At 42.4% G+C, this 16,170-nt stretch overlaps 1 long non-coding RNA gene across 2 annotated transcripts; it reads right to left on the bottom strand.

The window, feature by feature from the left end:
- Positions 1–8,618: 8,618 nt before the first annotated feature.
- LOC143157378 (uncharacterized) lies at positions 8,619–14,287 on the bottom strand. Of its 2 annotated transcripts, none has more exons than XR_012994774.1 (4): positions 14,077–14,287; positions 13,573–13,799; positions 9,960–10,174; positions 8,619–8,922 (listed from the first exon to the last, which is right to left on the bottom strand). It is a non-coding gene; the product is annotated as an uncharacterized LOC143157378 (long non-coding RNA). The 2 variants fall into 2 exon arrangements; XR_012994773.1 differs by having other exon boundaries at positions 9,968–10,174.
- Between the last annotated feature and the right edge of the window lie 1,883 nt (positions 14,288–16,170).

Below are 16,170 nucleotides of genomic sequence, written 5' to 3'. Positions count from 1 at the left end.
TTATTGGAGTGCACTCTGAGTGCACCAATGGGCCTTAGATGCCCTTAACAGACTTAGTGCCCTGACAACATTTTTCCTGATAACTTTTCCTTAACCATAGCTTGGGAGATGATTTAGATTCAGTGGACAGACCCTTTCTGGGAAAAAAAAAACAAACCTTTAAATCTCCTTCACTTTTATCTTTATACTTCTGTTGTATTTTTCTTTGTTTAGTAGTTCCAGGAAGTGTTTTATGAGAATTTATTTTCCTCTCTCAGTGCCTGTATCTGGTTATCACCACATATAATCTTTGTATAGCACAAGCATAATAGTGTTTTGGGCAGTTACATTAAGGACTTGCTGCTAGTTATCTAGTCCCATCAAATATGAATTTCAGCTAAGCACTTAGCTGTTGGAATAAAAGAAGATTCTTTCGTAATTTCTGTTTTCTGAATATTGTGTTCATAGTATTATAAAAGCCTGTATTCTCCTCACCTATTTGTCTGTACTGTTGTAAAGCCCAGCTGTTCAAAAGACAGCTGGACAATAACATAGTGTTGCTTCTCTAAATCACTCAGATACAGGCACAAAGGATGGCAAATACACCACATTGCTCTAGTAAATGTTTTAATCTCAGAAGGGTGGGAAAGGATCTCTTGAAAAATTCTGCTCTTTGGCCAAAACTGAAAAAAGCATTCAGACTGAAAATTGAAAAGGAAGATTACACTGAATTCTGCACAATTTGGGAAGGGAAGATTAGATGTAGGTAGAAAATTGGGTTAGATTCCCAGTCCAGCTTAATTTCCAAGTGAAACACTGTAGTCAAATATTGTGATAGTGCCATCTAATCCCAAGGGCACCTGCACATTTTACAAAAATGGTTCTTCAGAGCTAGAGCTTCACTTCAGGGGCATCGTCTCCACTACTTCTACTGAGGGAAATCTTTTAGTCCTGTGGTTGGGACATTGTGCCGTAGGGTGGGACAATGGGTTGGTGTCCTCTTTGGAAATGGCAGAAAATGAACTCAGGTTTTCCACTTTCTGGCCAGAAGACTGCTGCTGCTGCTGCTGTTACCTGAGAAGAAGGATTGGTGCCTCCTGAGTCATTTTAAAAAGCAGTTTGGAGAAAACCCAGGGAAGTTGGGAAGTGTCTCCTGGCAGCATCGAACCATGTGCCACAGGGCAGAAGATGGGCAGGACTTCAGACCTACCTCTGTCCTCAGCTTCTCTTAGCAACTACGTGAACTCTCTCAGGTTGCCAACTGCTGTGAAAGCTGTTCTGAGACACCTAACTTGCCCTATGATCGCACTGAGTGCTTACCTGTCTAACTCCACACGAAGGCTTACATTTCAGGAGTCTAGACACATAAAAAGTAGGAACCTACTTCGGCAAGCTGCTGAGGTTTGTAGCCTCAGTCTCCCTCTATACCTCATTAAAAGCACTGTAGCAGAAATCATGCTTGCTTGCTATATCAGAGTGTAGTTTTTGTACTGTTCAGGTGAATAAAGTAAAGCCTATAAATGGTCAACATTTGTTAATATTCTGAGGGAATGCCATGCTGACCATGGCCCTGAAGTGAATGGCCATGCCATTTCCTCAAATATACCAAAGGGCTTGAAATCCTTAGAGCTCTAACAGAACACAAACCAGAAAAGCTAATTCATCACATGGAAAAAAATTCAGGCCTGCCCTTTCCCCACTGTTGTTTTGCTGGGTAGATCCTTTGCTCCAATTTTGCTTTTTGTTCCAGCAGTTTTCAGAGGCTTCCTGAGTTCCCTGAGCTCCATACACTCTTTCTTTTTATGGACAAAACATGAGTGTCCATATAATGTCTCACCTACTAATCATGTTGCTTCTTTCTCATGTTGCTATCAGATTGCCACACCATAGTACAAATGTAATGAAATCTGTTTTGTGATTTTTTTCTACACTGTGGGATACTCAGTCTGAGCAACTTCCTCACCCTAACCTTTCTGAGATATATGGACATCCTTCAAGAAGGCCAGGGATTAGAGAATGACCAGCTTCATCAACTCACCCTTTGTAGACTACTGTCTACATCCTGGAATTAGGTTTATGTCCTATGACGACTAATGCTTCACAAATACACAAATTTCTACATTAATTCTTTGCCCTTGCTGCAACACCGAACCATCTGCTCTTTGATAGACCCTTCAGCACAGACACGGTGCAGCACTGTCTCTCGGTAACAGTGCCATTACTGCATGTGGCGATGTCCCCACTGCACAGCCAGGGAGTTAATTTTTCATTGAAAACTACAAATCTCTTTATTTGGATCAGGCTTGGGTTAATTTGTCAAACCAGACTCTCAGGGCCGGCTATTATCTTTTCCAGGGGATGGTGATTAGATCTGTACATAGGTTGGGGGTCTAATCACTGTCTTATATGGTAATAATAAATATTATAACCTTCTTTGCTTTATGTTTTTCTAGCTGTGCAATCTGTCAACCAGTTTATTTTCTTCACTAATTAGGCTGGGGGCTTTGGGGGAATTATACTGAAACTCCTAAACGTCCTTCCTGAATAGCTCTGTGTTTACTTTCCTCATTTGATTTGATAGTTTTTGCTATTATTTTAATACAGAAGAATACAATTATTAATACCCTTAGTGGGGCATTGGTACCTTGACTGTATAACAATGGTGTCAACTGCTACCCCCCTGCTGTGCTTTCCCCATGCTGAAACTGGCTTTAAATGTCAGTAGGAGAACTGCTTCTCTGTGCTTCCAGTTAGTGCTTATAAGTAGGTGTCGGGGGGACTGCTTTCTCACTTGCATTACGTTTCCAAAAAGTGTAAAGAAACAGATTTGTGTGGTAGATGTGGGGATTTATCCCCTGTTGAAGCACTAGCAGTGGGGACTGAAAGGCTTCTTTATTCTGCCAGAAGAGGAGTTTTCAGGTGGAGTGGAGGCACTGCCCGCTGGACTGCATGGTCCCTGAAGAAAATGAGACCCATCATTTGGATGACCATCAGTTGGTGACCATTGGATTTTGCCCTTTGATGGGAAGTAGAGTAAAAGTTTCCTGAGCAAAACTTTTGCCCTCTTCCTTTGGGAACCGAGAACTGTAAGCAGGGGACCACATGAATACTCATTCTTGAGGAATTGTAGAAGGTGGAAAAAACAGTCTGAGAAATGTTTTCCAAGTTTAAATTCTGAGGTTATGAAAGAAAGTGACAGACTACACATAAAAAAATTTGGAAGAAAATATTTTCTATTTTGCTGATAATAGGTAAGGGCAGTGTTTAGATGAGGTAAGCAAATGGGCATCATAAAAATGCCCCCTAACTTAGGAGTTCATGTCCAAAGAATCAATAAATTTCTCAAATCAAATAACTCCACATAATTTTTTTTTTTATTATTTTTTATTTTAAAAAAACCCAAACCCAACCCAACAACCCAAAACAGGAAATTAAATGCGAACCCACAAAATCTGCATAGGAAAAAAATAAAAATTCAAAGGACATGAAAATTAAATTTCCTACAGAATTAGTGCCTTGGCTGCAGGGGACATTTACAAACTCTTCTGTCTTCTCTTTTTCTGGTTAAATGAGTATCTTAATATGCTGTATTGTTTTTGTGTGGTCAACAGCTATGGGAAAACATACTTCAACTATATTGCAGCCAACTAAAAGGTACTATTGAAAGCTTCATTTTTATATTTGCTGATTATTTTTTTTTTAATTTGAACTGTGGAAACATAGCATAATATTACTACAGCTGCTTGGATTTAATAAAAATCTGAAATGACACGGAATCAAATGAGTTGTGGCAAAGCCCTGTATGTGATGCTGGTCTAGTTTACAGACTAAGGAAATGTGAAGAAGTGGGGGAGCACGGGATCATAAAATCCTAGTTTGGGGAGCTTAGCTTAATTGCAAACTTAGAAGTACCACTGGAGCCAGGGCCACCAGGCAAATGAAGGGTTTGCTCTACCCTAAAGGACGCTCATCTCTGATAGTTCCAGCAGCAAGAAATTATGGTTGGTGGGAGCAGGGTGTGGGAGATGAGGGGGCACAGCTGGGGTCATGGGGGTCTATGTTAGAGCCAGCGTCAGTACATGCAGGAGACGCTGTCGTGTTGTACTCAGAGGACAGAGAAAAGAGGAAAATGAAGGTAATATCTCAACAAGAAGGTGTTGAGTACAGTGGATACTGCAGTAGATTTTAGAGAATTTCTTCTTCAGGTCCAAAATCTAATGGATTTGTAGTAGCTTCAGTCAGGGCAGCTTAAAAGTTGATCAACAAGGTGAGCTTGGGGGTGGACTAATCCTGGAAGGGAAAGAGGAGAAAAAAGTTCCCCAGACCAGCTTGTGTGTACTCTGCCCAGCTCGCTGCCTGCGGCAGGGGCTGAAAGGGAGAAGGGGAGCCAGAGACGGTGCCTTCCTGCAGGGGAGCAAAAAAAGCATCTCTGGGACCAGACAGGCACAGCAGGACTGTGAGCGCAGGAAAGGCGCCAGAGGGGGGCAAGCCACAAGATGCTGAATGTTCAAAACTCTCCGTCTTACTGCCTTGACCACAGCCAGTCAAATCTAGCGGTTTCCAATTAAAAAAAAAAAAAAGAAAGAAAAAAGGAGAGAGATTGAACCACCTAATTCTCAGTGTCCATGATAATGAGGTTTTGGATAAACAAACAGTTTCTGGAACTTAAGCTTCTTAGCGCATTAGGGAGAAGAAATCCTCAGATGTCACTGTAATGTGTCCACTTATTTTTTTTAACGCAATATGTCATGGAAGTGCAGCGGATGGCTACTCTTGAGTGTAGTTCAATAGACTAGCACACTGAGACGGCCGTATGTGGGGAAATAAACATCTTAGTAAACTCCTTGGCATGTGACCAGTATTGAGTATAAATCTACAGAACAAGAAAAAGCAGCCCTTTGTGCCACAAGATTATCTTTAACTTGAGCTTTCAAGTAGCTATCAGAGATTACCTCTCATCTTTCACAGCATGAATTTCATGTCCGTATTGTTAGGAAATACAGAACAATATGGAAAGCATGAAGGAAGAAAGGAGGAATTAAAGTAGCTAAATCAGCTGAGTCATGGTTGAAATACAAAAAGGATTTCTGAAGGGTTGAGATTGAAACAGTAATGAAAAAAATCCCTCATCTATAGCTATGGGGTTACTTACTACAGTATTTTTGATGGGAATTATGACAAGGTTCCTGGGGACTCTCTTGCTTCAATTAATTAAACTCACACCGAGAGGACTACTTCAGCCCTGCAATGATTATTTCTTTTTTTCATGGGAAAGTAGGAAAAGTGATTTGAAAAGAATTTGGTGAGCCTTTTTTTCCATTTTCTGATGTTGAAGGCTTTGAGTGGAAAACAGAGCTCAAACCACAGACCTGAGTCTAGGAGCTGAGCACGAGGTGAGAGGTGACAGGCATGGAGGGGAGGGCAGTACTGCAAGCAAGAATGGACAAAATCTCTCGAATATCATCACCCCTCATATCAATTTTTTCTCCTTTCTTATTTCGTTTCTGCATTCCTGCTGCTTTTTGCTTCTTCCCTCTAATTCACTCTTGTTTCTGAGCTGCGATATGCTTTTTCAAGAGAAATAGAAAATTGTTTTGTTTTGCTTATTTATTTTATTTTTAAGTGAGGGAAAAGGGTAAGTCTTCCTCTCTAGGGAAAAATGAATCACACTAGCTCCTATGAACACTAGGCAGAGTGATAACTAACTCATTGGAGCCGTATGGTCTTTCAAAACAGTCTGCTATTCTCCAAGGTATCAGTTTAACTCCTATAGGAGACACCACTCCCCAGATTTTGCCCCTTTTTCCCTTTTCTCAGAAGAAAACCAGGTTATTTGAAACTATCTTCTCTTTTGAAACAAGTCACTCAGTGCTGCAATATTTTTTTCTCTCTTTGAAGTTGGACATACGGTGGTGCATGTGGTAAGTATGAAAACACCACTGGGTGATAAGAAACATACAATTAAGCCCATGAGTGATAATGAACAGATGCTTCCCTCCCACAAATGCTTTCTCATATCAAATGAAGTCTGGCTGCAAGATTTTATCGATTCTAGGAGTTTGCTTAACTTTAGAGAAAAATGTGACTTACCTTGATAATATCCCATATGGTTATCTCTTGCCCCAGGGCTTTTACCTCTGTGGGTAAGTTCTTGCTGTTTCTGTTAAACTGATTTTTTCCGATCTCGGCAAAATTAAAAACAAAATGGCATGTGACTCCTTGTGGGTTTACCGTAAACAAAGCCAGAGCACACATGCTATCTGGTGGTGGATCTTTCTCTACACTCTTACTAAGTACTGAGATATTTTTCCTCTAGTGGGAGTGGGCAAAAATAAAACCAAGACATTTGTATTAGTAACATAGCAAGGAGATGCTGGCGAAATTAGTTTGTCATCATATTTGATCTCGGGACAGCCAGGATAGGATGGTTTCCAGCAATGATCTGTCTTCAACGTGTTGAAACGTCACTTTGCCCTCTGGTATAACCACTAATATTTATTACTGCACTGCAGGAGTGCCTGGGCAGAGATTGGGACCTTTTACACTGGGACCTGTGCAGGTCTCTAGCAGGCGGGATAGCTGTGAGCCCTTGCAGCTGTGGGGTGGTTGGTGTGGCTGGGAAGGCAGCGTGGCACCGGGGCTAGTGTGGTGCCTGCACCCACCTGCTCTCTGGCTCTGCCACTGCTCTGCTGTAGAGCCACCGGTCAACCATTAACTTCTCTGTGTCTTCCTTCCTTTTTACCTGTCCTGATGTTTTAGATGGGAACCTCTGTAGGGCAAAGGATGCATTTTACCATGTGTCTGTCGAGTGCCAATCTCGGCTGGGGAATCTCAGCGCTCCTGTGATATGAATAATAATTCCAATAATAAAAGCAAAGCCTGACCATCTGGCTGCTATTATGGTAATGTCTTGCTCTGTGACAGTAGGTCGCTCTGTGCAGCTGCTTCTCTGGCTCATTCTGTATTGGAAAAGACTACTCTTTGGCTTTGGCCTAAGTCTTCATGGCTTGAAGATAGAAAAGGCCTGTGGTAGTGCCACCTATCCTAGGTATGGAGGCTGAAAAGAAACCCATCGTCAGGAGAGTATCACTCAGGGTTGCATGCTGTGATATGCAGCTATGAGCAACAATTAAGCCACTGGTTTCACCCCCAAAGTGAGTGACGGTCACCGGTCCCAAGTGATCATCTTCTCAGATCACTCCATCCATGCCTGTCTGGTGTTCAAATAACATGCTCCATCCCCAAAGAGTATGAACTCTCCCTCTTTTATTCAAACATCTATGGGTAATGACAGGATTATGACTCAGTAGCAAACCTTTTCACCTTCCAGTCAGCTCCAGCTCCGGCTCCTGTGATGTGAGCCAGCGCAGCAGGGTGCTGGAGTGTCGTCCCTTCCCACCTCACCCCATTTGCTTCTTGCAGAATTGCTGTGTTCCTGGTTGGCATACAGCAGACCCTTCAGTGCTTTGGGATTGAGATATCACTATGGCTGTCAGTCACAAAATGAATCCAAACATAAATTAGAAATTACTTATGAGCTGTATAATTTATGTTGATCAGAGTTTTCAAACGTGGCCTTTTTCATATTGTAAGATGAAGTGTAGCTCATGTGATGATAATTCACATGGCTGAATATAGTGCTACTGATGATAATACTCAGCAGTGGGAAACTGTCAAATGCTTAGCCTTACTGTTTATCTATTATATTCTCCCATTAGCTGTTTTATTTTATTCCATCTAGGGTTTGCTTTAGCTTGTACAATATGTTTGGCACAAGCTACATTAAAAAGTGCTATTTCATTTGCAAAATGATTTTTACTGTCTCAGAGACATAGCTTGCAAACTCAAAATTGAAATTAAAACTCCTTTCCCCTCATATGTACATACAACTCCAGAATGGACAGGGACCTGAGCATAACTGAATGAGCAAGAAAAATCCCAGTAGTCCTTCCTGCATGGTATGCAAAGACCAGCACTGCTGTATGGCTGATACCTTGCTCATGGTGCTGGCCAGTGTGTCTGCAGGGCCATTTGGTCCCAATGATTCCCTGCGTGAGGCACAGAAAAGCTGCAAGGGGTGGATATGACTCTTTAGCTACCCTGTAGCTGAAGGCACACACCGCAGGGAACCACCCTGGGCCCACAGACCAAGCAGCTTAAGTGTGGTCCAGCCCCCCCCAGACCAGGGCCAGCCTCCCCTCGGGCAGGCTGGCAGCATCCATACTGCATAGCCCTCAGCGCAGGGTCCTGGGCGCTCCCACGGTAAACTGAAGCCGCAATGCACAGATCAGTGTGTGTGAAGCGTTTTTGGTTTTGTTTTGTTTTGTTTTTTCTCAAAACCTGTGATGGAGGTTTTGTAGCCCCCTGGAGTGTATGGCGGGAAAGGGAGGCTGTGCGTGGGTGTGGGAGTGGGCTCCTTGGGGTTGACGGGCATGTGGGGATAGTGCTGGAGTACTGTGTAGGGCTGGTGCCATCTCATCTGTCCTCAGGGACAAAACTAAGGGGTTTCCATAGGGAAATGGGCTTAAAACCACACACAGGCCTGGAGTGAAGAGGAACTTCACTCCAAGAGAGAGCTCAGGAGTGAGCTACCACTTAAGCAACACAGATATCAGGGCCCAAGAGTGAAATAGTGAATTACGTTTTTTGGCAGTGCTGATATACGCTTTAAATCCCAAAGATGTGCTGAAGGGGAATACAGTTTATTTAGCTGTGTTTTTTTTACCACTGATCAGGCCATACTTGCTCATATCCAGAAGTCATCTCAGGCTGTAATTTTTTAAATACCCACAGAGACCTTGCTGCAGCAGTGTCCTCGGGAGAAAGGCAGGTTCTCTGCATGGCCCAAAGCAGGTGGAGCATTCACATGTCACATTGCAAATTGGACGCTTATTCCTCTGGGAGCACTTCCTTTGTGTGAGGCAAATTAAATCTCTGGCTTTTCTGTGGACAAGGAAAGAAGACTCTGTTTTGAGGACAAAGGGGAATGTCAACCCTCAATTGAAACACAGCTTAATTAATTTTAAGTGTTTGCTTCTGTGCCTTTACCTATTTTATCTGTTTTCTCTTTTGAAAAAAAGCATAGCGTGGAATTAAGGCATTCATTCAACACCATTCTGTGCTTGGCTTCACTCATATATTTCTACAGTCTAAGTTGTTTTTCTACTTTTAAAATCATTTGTATTCAAAACAATGGAAAAAGTCCCTTTAGTCCTAATGGTAGAAGATCAGGACTTACTGGAGGAATACCTTCTTAGGCTTCTTGACTTGCATGTGCCTCTCAAGAGGAAAATTTCTGATTCATTTTGGGAAAGGCATGAAAATCTTGAGATGAATTTCTTCTCCCAAACAAGGTAAAAGGAACCATTTGGAAAGTAACCAATGCAGGCAAATCAATTACAACAAATTATTCATACGATGAATTCAATTTTTTTCTGTTTGCAAATATGCACCATGAGTCTCATGTTTAGAGTGATGAACTAGCTGTTTCTTGATATGCAGTTTATTCATGAATGGTTCATTGTAATTCAAGTCATAGCTCTTTTGAGGGCACGCAGGTCATGGTTTGGGTCCATTTTCCCTGACTGGATGCACACTATTGTTTTAGAATCTGTTTCCCTGGTACAAATATTCATTATGACAAAATCATAGTCATGATTATTGGCTGCTATGATGAGAGTTCCTTTCCTTAGAGCATGGGGGGAAGGGAAGGTCTGCTCACCCAAAGCAATGTGCTGAAAAAAACTTCCATGCAATTGGAATACAATTCTATACAATCCCAGCCATGGAGATGGTTCTTATTCCATCTCAGTCGTTTTGCATGTCATACAATGGTCAGGTTTTTAGGTGTGACTGAAATAGTTGGCAATGTCTGATGACCCAGCCTCAGTTGACTTCAAAGCACAGAGAGGAGAGTGGAGATAAGAGCAGAAAAATGTTAGTGGAGATGTATAAATGAAGAGGTAGCTTGGTACCTTTACCTGCTCACCTGCTGCTATGTTGGCGTGTTGATGCGGCATTGCTGGGTGTGGAAATCCCCCAAAAGGCAATTATTAGACTCCTTACTAGCCTGTGTGAAGTATCTCCCATAGTGCAGATGTTTGCTCTGCTCCTGGGGCTGGTCTCTGGGAGGGCAGGGAGCGGGGCCAAGGCATTTTGGTGGAGCGGAGACGCTGAGGAAGGGACGGGCTCTGACCTAAAAGGAAATAAAGTGCAACCTTTAGCTGCTGTCAAATGGAAAGCTGAAGGTGTCATCAATTACAAAAGGAGTTCACTAACTTCTGACCTGGGCAAACGGATCCATACCTCACAGTCCAGTGAGGAGCATCAGATGGGACAGTTACCCACTTCTGGTGTAACAACCATTTTGTGGTGGAGATCTCTCATCCAGCCCTTGGTGCCCACGGATGCAAATACCTGTGCCCCAGCTACAGCCCACGGCTGTAAGTGATGTGCTGATATCTGTTTGGATTATTTTGGGAGAAAAAAAACCAACAACAACACAACACTCCCATTTGCCATTTTTCTATCCAAATTTTTCTCTTGATGTGGGAGATGCACCATGAAAATAAGCCTTGGTTCAGCAGTTATTTCTGACCCATGGATTATGTTTGCTTTTGTTTGATATCACAGGACCTTGTGGCTGTCTTGGCCTGGCTTAAATTTTCCTGGTGCTGTTCACTGAAATGTTTTATTTTCCACCATTGCCTGTAGGCACTGACATGGATTAGCCTTGGCAGCACCACGCAGGGGGCTTACACACCCTGATGCTCACTAATTACAACCTCCTGAACATCCTAACAGCTATAATAATACAGCGATGTATATATGAAGTCACGGTCTGTCAATGTATTGCTCCTGTGGTGTAAATCCTGCAAGCAATATACTCATGACTGGAAATCCCCTTATTGCATGGAGAGTTTTGTTCTTTGGAGTGGTTTCTATTTACATATGCTCAGGTTCTCTGAATGTCCAACAGAATGCGATACTGCACAAACCCATGTCTTGAAGACACATAGGGATGTTATTTCCTTTCTTTTCCCCTTTCTTGTCTTGCTTTTGACTCCTTTACCTTCTTTCCTCCCATAGCTACTTGACAATGTTTTTTCTGGCACAGTAGCTGAAGTACCCAATCCAGGAAAACACATATAAGGTTTATTTGTTTGTTTTAAATCTCTGTGTTAACAGTTAATGCATTTAACTTGCTAAATACCTGTCAGGGTCTAAATATGAGTTCAACCACCTAACTTCTAGTGTGTGAATTGCTGAGTTACTGGTGATGAGATGCAGTGGAGGGGAAGAGAGTAAATTTAGTCCTAAGTGAAACCCCTGAACTTCATGCAGTGCAGCTGTAGGAGCTTCGGTCCGTGCATTTCTTCAATCAGCTGATCAACTCCTAATGGGCAGAATTACTTCCTAGTGTAGTGCAGACATTAGTTTTTAGGCTCTCCAAGTGCTGTAGAGAAGTAGGCAAAGGAGAGAGGAGTTTTGTCCTACGTAGGATGAACCTTGGAGGTGCTGACTGCAGGGGGAGGCCAGCGTGATCAGGTTCCTAACAATGTGCCTCCATCGGGTGCTAGAGTTAGGTCCTAGTGCTCTGCACGACCGATGGGCTGGGTGCTGGACACCCCTGAGCACCCGGAGAACTCCGCTGAAATGAGAGAAAATGGCAGCTAGTGTCTGTTCTGGATCAACCGTGATGACCGTGTTAATGAAGAGATTCTGGCATTTCCCATGTCCTGCTCCGCTTGGTTGCAAACGAGCTCTTTGAATGATAAAGAAAGGCCTCACAGAACTAAAATTACTCATGTATGCCCTACTAACATCCCCTCAGCATGTGCATAGCAGAGCCACATTAATTTCATTGCTAAGGGGAATTCCCTACCTCCAGAAGTGGGAGTGGATTTGCCTGTAATAGCAATTAGGGTTTCCAGTAGTGCACCCTCTCCAGTTTTCACACACTGAATGTATTCTCCGAAGTAATGACATCAAGACAAAAAAGGAAGATAAAGGGTCTGCATCATTATGTTTGACAGAACATATACACTACTTTTGCAGAGATTGAAATAATCATAACTAAGCTCATGGAAAATTGCAAACACGTAAAAGTTGTACGAAAAGATGCATAAATCAAGTTTATGAAGTAATTTTAATGCGCTTTTTTGGACGTAAATTGTTTTAGAGGACTCATCAACCACATTCTGGTATGAATCTTATTTGATTGTAAGAATTATGATGATTAAAGTATTAGACACTAGTGAAAACTTCTCCACTTCTGCAAAGAAAAAAAGTTAAATCCAAGCCTTGAGGCAAAAAATGTTAAAAATAGACATTTTTTTGTATTAAACCATTTGCACGAATGAAACTAATAGGTTTTTATCTAAACCATCTGGTGGAGGAAAAGCATTAAAATGTAAAGTCACGTATTGAAGCCCCCAGAGACTTATTTGAGTGCTATACGTTAAAAAAAAAAAATAAAAAAAGGAAAACTCTGTATCTTTTCCTTCATTTATCTGAGACCTTGCTCCCCAGAGTCCAAGCTTTAACCAGTCAGCTTTGCTTTGGCAACCAATACACTCCTGCTTGTCTTTGCATGAAAGTTGCACTCCCAATAATGCAAACTAAATTCATTTCAGGAAAGCGATCAGTGGGTTAGGGTTTATAATTTGCTTGGGAGGTTTATTTTCCCTTAAATAAACCTCTACAGGAAACTCAGATACAAATGACGCTCACTTTTGCTTTTTCTGTACGTGTAAAACCAGACTGTGAAACCACAGTTTAAAATAGCACAATTTACTGCAGTACGAGGTGTGTAACAGGAAGTAACCAACAAAGACTTGCGCACTCCCTTTCCCGATTTGAGGCTAAATAACCATGATCTGCTGGGCTTTCTTTCTATCCCGTGTGTAGGGGATTTGGTGTGAAACAGAATCACAGACTAGCCTAGACTGGAAGGGATCTCTGGAGGTTTTCTTGTCTACCCTATCCCCACAGCCAAAGCCGGTGCAACTTAGATGGGCCTGTTCAGGGCTGTCCAGTCGAGTTTTGAATATCTCCAAGGACAGAGATCCCACAGCCTCTCTAGGCTCCTATGTCAGTATTTTCAACCTCCCTCCTGGTGATTTCTTTTTCCTAATACGTAATCAGAATTTCCTCATTGCAACTTGTGCCTGTTGTCTCTTGTCCTTCATGTGTGCTTCCAGAAAGATTTGGGCTCTGTCTTCTCTATAAAGACCCACTAGGCAGTTACAGACTGCAGTAAGAGCTCCCCTTGGATTCCTCTCCTTGGGACTAACCAGATCCAGCATTCTCAGGCTCTCCACCTGTGCCCTGTGCTCCAGCCCCTGACCATCGTGGTGGCCTCCACTGGATTCACTCCAGTATGTCAATGTTTTCCCTGTACTGGAGTCACTTTTGGAAAGGCTCCCACCTCTGGGCTCAGGTTCCTTCCCAGTCCAAAGGTGACAACAGTACAAGAAGACAGGGTAGCCTGTTTCTGGCTTTTGAACAAATTGTTCTCAAAAAATTATCTCTTGAGAGTTTAGAAATACTCAGCCTTGAAAATCTATCACCCATGTGCTGCAGAAGCATGACCTTCTTGCAGGGACCTCATGGTGCAACTGCTTCCAGCCTGTTTGCAGAGGGCAACTTCTTCTGGGGACTCAGTGACAGGACAGTCCCATTCAGCTGTCATGACTCTTTCCTTGTGGGTCCTTTGAGTCTCCGCAGTGTGCAGATACATGTATATGTATGGTGCTCTGTTAAATCTGATGCAGAAAGTCAGACAGGTAAAGGACTTCGCTGGGTTCTAGGGAGAAATTCTGCAAACATAGAGAGAGAAATAAAGATGTTTGAGGGTTATGAACGGTATAGTCAAAATTCCAGCCTCATGAGCTTTGAAATTTTAATCCACAATTCCAGCAACACGAGACCAGAGGTTACTCAGACATCTCCCTCTTGTTATTTTAATCCTTTTAAAGTTTACAGTTAAGTTTGAAAATAGCACTCAGCTGTACACATATGACTTAAAAGTGGAAAACTGCTAAAGACAAATAAAACCTGGAAACCTCCCCCTATTTATTATTTGTAAAATCTCACCTGAGTTAAAGCTGTCCTTGTGGATCTGAGCGCTGCTTCACAGTTGTTGAACTTCAGTTATGACTAAAGCAGAAGACTGTTTTTGAAAACTCTCAGATCTCAGCTACTCTTCCTCTAAATTACTCTGTCTCCCTGGGCGCATCACTTACCTTCTTTCATATTCATCTCTTTAACAAAACCATGTAACACATGCTTGTATGCCAGAGGAGTGGAGAGGCTCAGCTCATTATTTCAGAACTCTGAGCAGAAGTAGATTTCAAAACATGAAGGCTTACTCTACTAATTAGGGCATCAGATAGCCTTATTTATTCAAGTGATGACATGCTTTTGAATGAACTTTGGAACTGCATGTTGCTATCTAAGCCGTGCTATATAGACAGCAGGAAAAATCTCTCTTGCATCTTCAGTATTTAACAATACGACTGCACTGATGGCATAAACATGGATCCAAATGTTTCATTGTGAAGAAATCCGGTAACACAAAAGCAACCTGCAGGCTTTGTGTCTGCAGAGGGCTTAAACTGCCACAGTTGCTGTGCTAGCATGGTAAGGTGAATAGCCCCTCTGCCCCGTACCCATATTGGAAAGGCTTTGGACTTTTTTACTTCCACTGAAACTTGGCAATTTGGGAGCACCAAGGTCAGCATATATGCTGTGCATAGAGCTGGGAAGTTTTTAACTCTAGGTATCAAAGTGTGAGAAGCCTGAATATTCACTTGAGGTTTTCTTTTTCTTTCTTTCTTCTTTCTTTTTTTTTAATACTGGATCCATGCAGATTGCAAGGCAAAACTTCTTAGAAAGCTAGTTTAGAGCAGCATCTGAAATGTGTGATTCCTGGAGTCTTCAGAGACTTCTGTATTACAAAATGTGTGCCCAGCCTGCTGTGAAACAGTGGCGCATGGAGTATCACCCACTTATATGTTTGACTTAGCTAAAGAACACGTGTTTTACAAAGGTATCCATCCTTGATCTAACATCTTTTTTCAAGTGGTTGTGCATCCACCATTCTGCTTGGTAAATTCAGAGTTAAAAGGAAAAGTACTTTGTTTCCATGTTGAAATTTTCTGACCTAAACTTCCAGCCTCTGGACATTGCCATGGTTCTGAACCATATGAACCATATGCTCTGGTTCTGCCTGCTGTGTGCACTCAGTATCTGCCGTCCCCATCCTCACCATTCAACTGGCTGGCGGTCTGGAAAACGCTGATGTTCTAAGGGTTACTGGATCACAATTGTTCTCTGCAAACAAAATTCACATCTGTTCTGACAACTTGTTTCAGCCTGATGCAACTTGAAAAGGTCGAGATTAATCCCAGAAAATCAGACTTCTATTGGAAAGGCCAAATCAACTTTAATTGTAACACATGGCTATTTGTATTGGCGTTTAGCTGCAGCCATTTATCCTTCTTTCCATTGGTATTATTTATTTCTGAGCTCGCTACTAAAGCCTACAATGCAAGCTGAAATGTTTTAAGTAACGTAACAAAAATAACAACTGACATCTTTCCTTTTACAGGTTTCCATTGACCCAGGGTATTTTGTGTGCATGGCTTTTACGACTTTTGTTTATCAGCAGTCTGGGGAAAAAAATCATAGAAGAAAATGTTGGCTCATTTTATAAAGATTAATGGTGTCTACTGTACTTTCACACACCCTCCTACCCTGTTGGCTTTATCCATCAGAGCCTGGGGGGATCAACTACTGTCTCCGGAGTTCTGCCTCCTACCAAAGTTTGATCACGGGCGCTAAGGGGTTTAAAACCCATTCGCATTACAGCAGTTGCAAGCTGTGGTTTTCTGTGTTGGTGAGGTGACCAGCAGCAGCACCCTCCCCTCGGCATGGGAGACAGGTTGGTGTAGCATCTCTGTAACCACCCTGCCGGCTGCCGGTAGCTGCTATCAGCTCAGCCATCGAGCCGTCAACTGACATCTGAGCTCTCAGATCCCCTGAAAAGTGACAGGATGAGAGAGACTCATTTGGCAATACTTTGCTTTTGCTGTTTGGCCTGGAGAAAGATACTCAAAGTAGTAAGATTGTTTAGCAACAGCTGGCAAGCACCCGGGTGTGAGCCTGATTTTCAGACATGACAGGCAC

This window comes from Aptenodytes patagonicus, chromosome 2 (assembly GCF_965638725.1).
Source record: "Aptenodytes patagonicus chromosome 2, bAptPat1.pri.cur, whole genome shotgun sequence".
Classification (NCBI taxonomy): Eukaryota; Metazoa; Chordata; class Aves; order Sphenisciformes; family Spheniscidae; genus Aptenodytes; species Aptenodytes patagonicus.
Note: the sequence above shows the minus strand (reverse complement) of the source record. Positions and strands in the feature narration are given on the sequence as shown.